Source organism: Aplysia californica, unplaced genomic scaffold (assembly GCF_000002075.1).
Source record: "Aplysia californica isolate F4 #8 unplaced genomic scaffold, AplCal3.0 scaffold00127, whole genome shotgun sequence".
In the NCBI taxonomy this organism is placed as follows: domain Eukaryota; kingdom Metazoa; phylum Mollusca; class Gastropoda; order Aplysiida; family Aplysiidae; genus Aplysia; species Aplysia californica.
In genome coordinates this window covers 250,684-263,056 of record NW_004797397.1, presented here as the reverse complement: position 1 = coordinate 263,056, position 12,373 = coordinate 250,684, and the positions used below count along the sequence as shown (strand labels likewise).

General features: G+C 40.2%; 1 protein-coding gene across 1 annotated transcript in view; it reads left to right on the top strand.

Moving 5' to 3' along the window:
• Positions 1–3,442: 3,442 nt before the first annotated feature.
• Positions 3,443–12,373, top strand: part of LOC101855095 (sodium-coupled monocarboxylate transporter 1) — a gene marked incomplete in the record, with an annotated part of 32,830 nt that continues 23,899 nt past the window's right edge. Inside the window, 2 exon segments of the mRNA XM_035969224.1 lie at positions 3,443–3,529; positions 9,852–10,005.

Here is a 12,373-nt window from a genome sequence, read left to right as displayed (position 1 = left end):
CCGCAAGCACATCTTAGCCTCGATGTTCACGTTTGTTATTTGACAAATAAAGTGTTGGCCACACGTCTGATAAGCAGAGAATACTGACTCGCTTTTTTAGGTGTGGGGGGGCGGGGGGGCGTGGAATGCTAATTATCTCTTTAAGAATCCGTTCATTAAGACACCCAAGGGGACGAGCAACTGTGCAACGATAACCACAGGTGCACGCACTCAACGCTGTCACAATTACAACAAACAATGGCGCTTACATGACCTTATGCAGTTGCGAGCGCCGTAAAACCTTCTACTTAAAAAAACCCAACAAAAAACCAACAATGAAGGACATTATGGGGGCTCTCGTGGTCTAGAGGTTAAGGTGTTCGCCTCTCATTCAATAGGTCCCGGGTTCGAACCCGGTTAGTGACGGAACATTTTCTTATGTAAAATTTTCTGCTTTACACATTGTTTCCTGCTCTCTAACAATGTTCTGTCGTCTGCTTTCGTCTTCACTTTCTGATCCACCCCCTCACCTCCTTTGCCCCCCTCCTCTGGGTTCCTGACTCTTTCTGCTGTCTTTCTACTGCTACTCCTTGGCTCCTTCTTACTGCTGTCTTTCAGCCACACGCCTAAATCTTATGGTAGGTAAGATCTACATCTAGCCTTAACGGATAAGCGTGAAAAATCTCGGAGGTCCTGTGTGAAAGTTGCGCGCGTTAAAGATCCCTTGGTGGTCCAAATTCGATAAGAGTAGGCTTCGCAACATTCAAAATTTCCTACCTACTGAAAATGTTTAATGTGTCCTGCGCGTTCATATGACCTTATGCAGTTGCGAGCACTGTAAAACACTTACCAAAAAAAAAAAAAGTAACAAAGAGGGGTTTTGTCTTCCTAATAAAGCACAAGTCAACTGTGTCAGAAAATCTTTATTTTATTTTTCTGCGCAAACGCAAAGATTGCTTGATTTCACATCTTTTTAGTGAAGCAATGACAATTAGCTGGTTTTGTGGGAATTGGTTTACTAGCACACAAAAAATGGCGCCAACCCCTCTCACCTTTATAAAACATGATTTTATAAACTCCAGCTCTCACCTTTATAAAACATGGTATTCTAAACTCCAGCTATTACGAGTACCTATCTAGAGATGCTTCTTCTATGTAGCATGTCTTCACACCCAGCTGATGATGGAGACAATCGGCCTTCCCACACTCAATTAATGGACCCTAATGAAGAGGGGTGAGGAAGCATGGAGCACTCCGTCTTCCTAAAACCCCAGTTCTACATTCAGGTGATTCAAGTAAGTATGTCTTCACTCGGTGCAGAGCCATCTTTACATTTTCCATGAATGACAACCTTTAATACTCAACGAGTCCTGTCTCCGCAACACCAAATTGGTCGTTTTTAAGCACAAGGGGGCTATCCCGAAAAGTGCTGTTTTGAGAAAATCGAAGGTAAAGTTTTTGCCCCTTGTTCAGCTTCATTAAAAAACAAGGAGAGTTTTCTTCTATATCCAAACAAATATGCACACTAGTGAAACCCAACCTCTCCTATAGGTAGGGCAGTGCCCGCTTTTGGTGTTGGTTAAGATTTCTGGAAATCCCCGAAATCTGGGTTAGCCTGCTTGTCCTTAAAAGCAACCAATTTCGCTTTCAGTTCACAGAGGTTCAGAATCTCTCTCTTCTTTTCTTGGCGTTCTCTGACACATTTTCAAAGATCATTTCTTTATGTTACGGTTGTACGTTGTACTGTCTTGTAAAGCGCACAGAGCCTGTGTACTTTAATCGGGGTTGAGCGCTATATAAATGTCATTTTTTGTTATTATTATTATTATTATATGAGCGCTATATAAATGTCATTTTTTGTTATTATTATTATTATTATTATTATTATTATTATTATTATTATTATCATTATTAAGATGATGATGATGATGATGATGATGAAAAAAGAAGCCTCCATAAAATCCCCCCCCCCAACCCCCCCACAAAACAACTCCACCCTATTCTGGACCGCTGTGCCCCTCCATGAGAACATAATAGCAGTTAATTTTTTTTTAAACTTTGCTTTTTGTCTATTGGCCAATTGTTTTTTTTTGCAAGCATTTCAACTCTTAATTTCTCGGAAGTCGAGACTTGTTGCAAACGCCATCTTTGAGCGAGTCAGAAGCCATACGGACATGCATCTGAGAAGGTATTTTTGCTGCGTGAACGATGTTGGGAAGAAAGCAAGGGGTGAAGACTTTGAAAGGTAAGGAGAACATTGTGATGAATATTTTAAAAACTGAAGAGAGCTAATGATGAGCATGTTAAAAAGAGATGAGAGAGCCAATGGTGAGGATGATAATAATAATAATAATAATAATAATAATAATAATAATAATAATAATAATAGTGATAATAATAATAATAATAATAATAATAATAATAATAATAATAATAATAATAATAATAACAATAATAACAATAATAATAATAATAATAAATAGCATTTGTATAGCGCATATCCCCACTTGAAAGCAAGCTCTATGCGCTTAATACTATATTATTACCCGAGCAGACCATAGAACACTCCGAAACATTCTCAGTTTCCGGGGAAGCATACAGTGCAAGCAGCTGGTTAAACGCTCAAGTAAATACTAACAAAGTGACAAGATCATTCACTGTCTATAAAAGCTGGGTACCCATTTCTACCTGGGTGAAGTGGGGAAAATTCGTGTAAAGTGCCTTTCCCAATGACACAGAGTCGGGCCCGCGGCTCGAACCCCCGAACCCGCAACCTCAGGATTACGAGTCCGGTAGCCTAACCTGATCAAGTTAAAAGGAGAAGAGCTCAGGCTGAATATGTCAAAATGTAAAGGGAGAATGGTAAAATTCGATAAAAAAAATAAGGAAAAGAGTTGATGGAGAGTGGAGAGCATTGTTACAATAAAACATGCAGTACGCTGCCCCTATGACTTTGGTGTAAGGGGGGGGGGGTGGTGGAAAAGAATAATTAAAAACAAACAAACAGACAAAAGAACCACTGTACATTCACAATCTCTATAATGACAAAACAACTAATGAGAGTTTTTTAAAGATTTTTTTTTCCATTCCGTTTTGAACTTTTTTCTTTTTTCTTTTAACATTTTCTCACCCCTCCATATTCCTCCACTTTGTCTTCTTCTACCTCTTTTATCCCCCCCCCCCCTCTTCACCAACTGCTTTGTCCTCCTCCGAATGATCTATTTCTTTTAAGCAGAACTTTAGCAAAATAACAACTGGTTGTGGGTGGTTGGCGGGTGCTCTGGTGTGGTTTGCTTCTTTTTTCCTATCAAACATCTATCGTCCTTATCTCCCCTCCTACCTTTTTATGTCTGTAACTCTCTTGTAACACCTCTAATCTTCTGGCGCTCATATGACCTGATGCCGTAAAATCTCTACTCAAACTAAAATATAACTGGTTGGGAGTGACCTTGCAACACGACCTGGGAGGTACAAGGGAGCTAACAACGGCGTTGGCCTCCGTTTCTGAACTTTTGATTGTCTATGTAAGGACGACATTCATTTTGGTCAGGTGAGTTTTTTAACCACCCTCGTAGGTAGCAGGGAATAAAAAAAAGGGGTTGAGACTTAGTAGATTTTTCAAATTTAATCATCATCATCATCATCATCATCATCATCATCATCATCATCATCATCATCATCATCATCATCATCATCCTCCTCCTTCTCCTCCTCCTCCTCTTCCTCCTCCTCCTCCTCCTCCTCCTCCTCCTCCTCCTCCTCCTCCTCCTCATCATCATCATCATCGTCATAATCATCGTGTCAAAAAAGAAACATTTAAAGCATAATTTATGCATGAAAGATCTCGCAGGGTAGGCGAAGATTCAATTTTAGAATTTCATGTACACAAAAAATTCTCTGAAATATTAAAACATATTTTTTTCTTCTTTTTTTATCGTTTCTTTTTGAGTAGGATGCTGTCGCCCTCCGACTCCTCTCTTCTTGCTACTTTTTTAAGTTTTAGTAAAAGTTTTACGGCACTTTCAACACAATAAAGTCATATAAGTGCCGAAGATTAGAGGTGTTACAAGAGAGTAACAAACACAAAAAAGAAGGAGAGGAGATCGGGACACATACACACACATAAAAATATATACACACATACACACATATACAGACATGCACGCATATACACACATACACACATACACACATACGCGCGCACACATATACACACATACGCGCACACACATATACACACATACACACACTTAAAAATATATACACGCATACACACACATACACACATACACACATACATACCTATACACACAAACACACAATTTCCTACCAACTGAAAAATGTGTCGCGCTCGATCACAATATGACCTTATGCAGTAGCGAGCGCCCTTAAACACTTACCACCCCCCAAAAAAACAACAACAAACAAACAAAACAAAACAACAACAAACAAACAAAAAACCCAAATACCAACAAAACAACACACACACACACACACACACACACACACACACACACACACACACACACACACACACACACACACACACACACACACATACACATACACGCCCAGTCCTCTCTCTGTCTCTTCAACGTACATCAGTCACACACAAAAAGCATAACCTCACATACAAAAACGATTCTTCTGCATCCTATTGGTCTTAGACATTGTTCTCCTTATCCCTATCCGTACGTCGTGTTTTACTATCGTATCCATACGACGCGGGGAACTCTGTGCCACCACTTATCCCTATCCGTACGTCGTGTTTTACTATCGTATCCATACGGCGCGGGGAACTCTGTGCCACCACTTAACCCTATCCGTACGTCGTGGGGAACTCTCTGCCACCACTTAACCCTATCCGTACGTCGTGTTTTACTATCGTATCCATACGACGTGGGGAACTCTGTGCCACCACTTAACCCTATCTGTACGTCGTGTTTTACTATCGTATCCATACGACGCGGGGAACTCTGTGCCACCACTTATCCCTATCCGTACGTCGTGTTTTACTATCGTATCCATACGACGTGGGGAACTCTGTGCCACCACTTAACCCTATCTGTACGTCGTGTTTTACTATCGTATCCATACGACGCGGGGAACTCTGTGCCACCACTTATCCCTATCCGTACGTCGTGTTTTACTATCGTATCCATACGACGCGGGGAACTCTGTGCCACCACTTAACCCTATCCGTACGTCGTGGGGAACTCTCTGCCACCACTTAACCCTATCCGTACGTCGTGTTTTACTATCGTATCCATACGGCGTGGGGAACTCTGTGCCACCACTGTCCAAAGAGGAAATTTACTCGTTAATCCGATCTGTACGCTTTGCATAGCAGTCTGTCAGAATGATTCTTCTTAGAAATACTCAAAGTCTCAAAGAGATTTTCGGACTTGTAGTATTCTAAAAATGTGCAGAATACAACCCCGATGGTACAAAATGACCCTCGGGCGTACGGATAGGGTTAAACTTCAATTAATCTGACCGAGCGGGGGACAAAGGCGTTCTTAAGGGTCACGTGACGCAGAAAGTAACACTATGGTGACCTCTAGCCAGAAACCAGTGATTTGCAGTCCGTGTTATTTTGTTTTTAGTTTTATTTGTTCGCTTCTGAAAAAAATTGTTGTTTGTTTTTTTCTTTCTTTTTTTTTTTTTTTACCGCGTTAGAAATCCATAATTCAAATGGCGGTGATTTTTCCTTCTGTTGTCCACAGTGTTGGGGTCACTACAGTCGGAACATCTTCTACACTTTGATGATGTAGTTTTTTTGTGCTAATTTTGTTTTTTTTGTTCTAGATTTGTTTTCTTTTTTAAATATTTGTTTGTTAGTCGGTCTCCAGTTCTGGGAAGGACATTGTACCGAGCTTAGGTCGCTTCTGTATCGAAAGTAACGCTCAGTGGCAAGGAAAAAGATACTTGATGTTATACGGATAGAAAGTAGATGTTTTTACGTCTCCATCAACATAATTCAGATCATCAAGGAGGCGAGCATTCGACCTGCCTATCGCAGCCAATCTGGGGTGAGAAGGATACAACATCGCAGCAGAAAGAGCGAGGTATTCAAAAAAAAAATGTTCTCCCCATTCGAGAATCGAACTGGAGTCTCCTGCGAGTGACACTGAAGCTTCTTGCCGCAATAATTCGACAGACGCCGTCCGTTTGACAGAGATAAGATAACAGACACGATACTACTTTTTTTTTATCCAACAGGGAAATTTTTCTTGGCTGTACAGGACCGTAAAAACACATGCAGTTATGCTTAAAAAATTAAATTATAAAAATTCAATATGAAAAGAGGAGTAAAGCTGACAAAATGTACATTCACATCAGATGCACCATTCAACCACTTGCAGTAATTTAATTACAAGACCTTTGGAGTTATATATAGATACATACTCCAAACAGCAACACACATCTAGGCTCATTCTGACAAAAGCCTTATGCTAGATGGTAAAACACTTCTTTTATATCTTTCTTTCTTTGGTTTTGGAGGTACATATCTGCCGATGCGTGATCTAACAAATTGCGTTGAAAGGGGATGTGATGGGTTGTTTATAATGCTTTGTATCTTTTCTATACGTGTGATGTTATACATTTAATCAATTCTAGTAAAATCATATCCAGAGATCTTGCTGGCTTTCTTAACGGTTCTGTCGGCTGCTGATGTGCTACGAGGACAACAGACTTAGAATTTTCAAGTTTTGTAACTTATGTTATTTACTGGCTTTTCTTGACTCGAGTCATCAGCTCCGCTCCCTTTTATTACCGAAAGTGTTCATGTCATGTAGAAAAAGAAGGTAGATCTGAGCAATTTTATCCCTCTCATATTATAATTAATATAACTGTTGTTTGAGAGAACCAAACAAAAACAAGCTTCTGACGTGGAATAGTTAGGCACTTCGCTGCATAGATTTACACTACCAGGCTTAAAAAGGAGACAAATCTATGCTTCGCTATCACACACAGGAGAGATATGAGCTTGATTACCGAGTGGGAGTAATTTTTGATCGAGTATCTCGGTCTTTCTGCTGGGATGGTTGTATCCCTTTTATCCCCGGTTGGCGCAGACGGCAGACAGGCAGAGTCGGAGGCTCGCCTCGCCTCCTAAGGTAAAAGTTGTTCCCGCATCCGATCCAGACATTGGGAATTGCCTTGTTAGTGAGACAACTTCCTGGGTCTTGGGCATATTGTGGCAGGGTGGCCAGTTCCTTTCCACGCCGCCTTTACTTCCCCAACTCGAAGTCAGGTACCCATTACTGCTGGGTGGGCAGAAGGGGGTGAAAAAATCTGTGTCCAAACCGAGGCTCGAACCCGGACTTTCCACTTCGGAGACGAGCGCAGTAACCGCTCCGCCACCGCCTCCTAAATGATCTAAATTGGGTCAATGAGGACGTAAGAAACACCAAGACTTTTCAATTAAAAAATGTCGTTTGACTGAGAGGCGTCTGCTGTGTCGTTGCAACGATACCTGCCAGATTTCAAATTTTGAACATTAGGCTGTTTACTGGCCTTTCTTGACCCGAACCATCAACACCTTTCTGTTACTGACAGTATTCAAGTCACGAACAGACAGCTGGTGCCAGCCAAGTTGATCCGTTACATAAAATAATATGTATCACAACGCGGTGGAATCAGGCACTCGTCAACTTCACAGGTCGTCACATTTGTGAGATGTGCTGACAAATGAGTTTTCTTTCGGGTTTTAGTGGTATGAAAATTGATACATCAACTATTTAGATGCAGTTTATACAATTTGTAAGTATGGAATAATAGAAGACGCGTACGGTAGACTTGAACAAAATGGCATCAACTAAAAATCTTTAAATCTGACCCCAGCGTTGATTTTCGGCCGATATCTCCATTCTTGGATCGCGAGCAGTCACTCATATCGTCAGAACGCCTCACATTTTCAAAAAAATGTCTTCTTCCTGGCTCAACCATCCCTTTTTAAAAGGAGTTTGGAATGCTGAAAATGAAATTGAATTGTGAAACTTGATGTTTAGGTCTAGTTTTCAAGATACTCAAGTTTTCATATTTTACAAACAGTAAACAAGTCCTAAAATTGGGGTTACTTCACCCTTATTTGGTCGCTTTTAAGCACACGGGGGCTCTCCCGAAAATGCTGTTTTGAGAAAATCGAAGGCAAAGTTTTTGCCCCTTGTTCAGTTTCTTTAAAAGATAAGGGGAGTTTTCTCTACAACCAAACAAATATATACACTAATGAAACCAAACTTCTCCTATAGGACAAGCCGTGAGTTCGGGGGCTGCTCTGGTGGCCTAGAGGTCAAGGTGTTCGCCTCTTATTCAAAGGTTCCGGGTTCGAATGCATTAAAGATCCCCTGGTAGTCCCAAAATCGATACGAGTAGGCTTTGGCCGCCACCCGGACAAAATTCAAAATTAAATTCCTTCCAGCTGAAAATGTTTAATTTGTCCTGCGCGCTCATATGACATTGTGCTGTTGCCAATGCAGCAACACACTTACCAAAACATAATAATAATAATAAGAAAAAATAAAAGGCTTGAGTTCGATCCCCACGATAGGGTCTCTTTTTCTTCTGGGATACTGCACCCCATTCACTCCGATGTGGTCCTTGCATTCAGAGTCCAAGCAACCCGTCTCCAAAATGACACGAACTGTTGGTCGTTCACAGTCAGGTCTGTTGTCCTTAGATACTGGTGAAAATGGTGAAATGGTATAGGTTTAACGCCCCTATAAACACTGTTTGGATATTTAAGAGGCGGGGCCTCCTAGTTTAACGCCCATCTCCGAAGGGACCGAGCCAAGTGGGATATTCGTGTAAAGAAAGCGTCTTTCCCAGGGACACAACGTCGGACCGAAGTGACGCTCGAACCCCCAAACCCGCAATCTCACTGAGATACTGTTTAGGTGGAATCTTTTTTTTTTGTTCTTCAAAAAGAGAAAGAAGGAACAGCAGTGCGTTGAGAGAGAGAGAGAGAGAGAGAGAGAGAGAGAGAGAGAGAGAGAGAGAGAGAAAGAGAGAGAGAGAGAGAGAGAGAGAGAGAGAGAGAGAAAGAGAGAGAGAGAGAGAGAGAGAAAGAGAGAGAGAGAAAGAGAGAGAGATTGAGAGAGAAAGAGAGAGAGAGAGAAAGAGAGAGAGAGAGAGAGAGAGAGAGAGGAGAGAGAGAGATTGAGAGAGAAAGAGAGAGAGAAATAAATAAAGAAAAATAGAGAGACAAAGCGAAGGATAGTAAAAAGGACACACTAGGGAGATAAAAAGCGAAAATACGTTCTAAGATATCGGCCTGATGAGTAGAAATTGAACTGAAAGGGCCTGACAAGAGCTAAAAACGAAAATCTGACAGTTTGAGAGGAGTAGGAATCTCAATTTGAAATTCTCAAAAATCTCACCTTAATTTGAGAAGCTAAGCTATAATTTAAACCGAATCATACTTTTTTAAAAACTGAATAATGCAGTTGGTCTATTTGTAAAACCAAACAATGCATAATAATCGTGAGCGCTCTGGGTATTGATTCAGAGGTAAAGCTAAGCTAGGGATATCAATAAACTTAGGAAAGCTATGTTCAAAGTTACAGTTAAGAGTAGTCTATTTTTATTTGTAAATAGAACGACGTTCTCATCAAGTCTGGCCCGAATACTCCAGTGCCTTCAACGACTCGACTCTACTCTATACTCAGTGGAGTAGTAATATTATATTATTGGGCCACGTAGTGATGTTTTCAGGTTAATACGTTCCGGTCAACAGAAGAAATTCATTACTGACACCTTCTGGCTAATTAGCAATTGTTGGTTTGAATGACGTCCGTTTGTTTGTCCCATAAATGGTGATATGCTTGAGAACACAGGTTCATTTCAGGGTACACATGTCACTGTTCTAGATTAGCAGGGTTGTCGGGACTCCTCCAACCTCCCAGTTCAGAGCACAGGCCACAGGCAACAGGCAGCACAGCCACTCTCAGTCTCTGGGACGAGGAAGGACCGGCCAGGTTAACGGATACCTCACAACGCGGGAAGCTAAAAAAATACAACAGGGTAAGAACGTTGAAGATAACAGTGCACACAATCTCTATATATTTTATTGGTGAAAGTATGACACTTCGGCCGCCTAAAACTTCCGAACCACTGAACTTTCGAATTTGACAAAATGAATGGTGGTTCTGAATCATTTAAAGGGTGCACAGTTTCTTTGAGGAGCCTGAAGTCACTGTAGTTTAATTTTCAGTTTTTCATTAGTTTCGTTTACATCTGATCGTGGGAAAGTCTGTCTTCTAAGACGCCATTGTAATCAAATGAGGTTTCTGTTCACTAGCCGTGCGCACTCATGATTCCACACTTTTGAAATTCTGGAGTGTACAACCACGAAAGCGGAATAAAAAATCAATCAATACATATATGCATATATTTTGGGCAACTTGGAAACGCATGTGTTGCTTTTCTTTCAAGATTTATTGCTCCATTCCAGTAGAGTGTAAATGTAGTAGGCCAATGACTTTCAGTTGATGTTAATGCACCGACCATTCCTGTCATCGAAAGGGGGCCCAGTTAGTATTATTATAACTGAACACCGCGGGAAGCTAAAAAAAAAAAGCCCAACAGGGTAGGAGAGTTGAAGATAACAGTGCACATATTATACCTGGATAATGTAAGCGGGATTTCAAAAAAAGATATGTTAGCTTTCTAAAAATGTGACGCAATATTAGTCAGTTTTGGAATCGAAAGAGGTATTTTACAGGGTTCCATTGCAGAATGAACGTATTTTACTCCGGATATTGAAGCAAACAATGTAAAAATAACTGACTGGGACGTAAATGGGGTTCGGATTTAGGATTCAAGATTTAGGAAAGGTTAACTTTAAAAAATGTGATGTAATGTTAGTCAATTTTAGAATCTATATTATAGGTTAATATCAAATTTTACAGGGCTCCATTGCAGAACGCGCTTACTATACTCCGAATCAGGGCATTCCCAGAATACAACATCTACTCCATAATCCTATGTTACTTACTTATTAATTTGTTTATCTATTCATTGAATGCTGTTATTAAAATAAGGATTGTGGTCAGAATATTTTTTTGTCACCAAAATGCCGTACCTTTCGATATCTAGTATGATAAAACTACGTGTTGTTCATACTTTTGTTTTCAGAGAATACGTTTTAAAAGTAGTATTATTATTCTTAAGTTTGAAGTACATGTAAATGGTTAAAGTGAGTTTTAGGATGGAGCCCTTCATTTGTGCATTACAAATATTAGTTTGGATGTTAGTGAATGTTGTGAGGTCATGGTTAATATGTGTCACGACGCGGTGGAATCAGGCGCTCGTCAATATTTGGGCATGTGGAGTTATTGGTATCATCTGAAAGCTTGTTTATTAGTCTTGTTTCATGGAAAAAAATCCCTTTTATCTTTAGTAGAATTCAAGATGTTTGCGACTAAAGGAAATAAGGTCGCCTGGTTTCAGTGGTGAAATTAGTGAGAAAATGGCTGCCAAAGTTTGGTAACTCCAATAGCTAAAAAGTGCTTGAAAACAGAAACATGACATATTGTTCTGTGCCTTAAATCAATGTTTTTCAGTAACATTTACATGGAAAGGGGATTTTATATGAACATAAAAGAGGTTGAGCCCAAAAATACAATTCAATAAAAATTTCCTACCTCCCAGAAAAATGCCAGTTTCTCCGATTTTCGTATTTTGACGAGCGCCTGATTTTACCACACTGTCTCACATACTAAGCTGGTAAGTAAGAAACAGGTGTTAGGGTTTTGCGCCCTTTTTAACTCTGTTTGACTTTTTAAAAGTTTCGGGACCTTCGAACTCAACGTTTATTTCCCACCGGACAGAACTAAATGGTTTGAGAGAGTCTTGAAAACGCCACAAAATAACCCAAGTTCAAGAACCTCAAGTCCGAGACTTGAACCAGGGTCGCCTGCTTCATTGTTCAGCAAAATACCAAATGAGCTAACAAAGCAAAGGAGTTATTAACAACATTTTTAAAAATAGTTAAAATGAAACGAAACCAAAGAAAAAGTTGAATCTTCCTAATCTTGTCAGCTTTATTGGTTTAGTTTTAGTGAGTGTTTGACGGCACTTGCAACACAATAAGGTCATATAAGTGCCGAAGATTAGAGGTGTTACAAAAGAGTAACAAACACAAAAAAAGGAGGGGAGATAAAGACGATAGATGTTTGATAGGAAAGAAGAAGCAAACCACACCTGAGCACCCGGTCTGTTCAAAATCTTCTTCACATTTACATTTTGTTCACGCATGCAGGTCGTGTCATATCAACGGGTCGTGCAACAGAACAAACACCATCTCCCAACTGTGAATAATTGGAAAGTTTTCGGGGAATGGAAATTCACAACCAACTACATGTACTTGGAATCTTGCTATGGGCCTTTT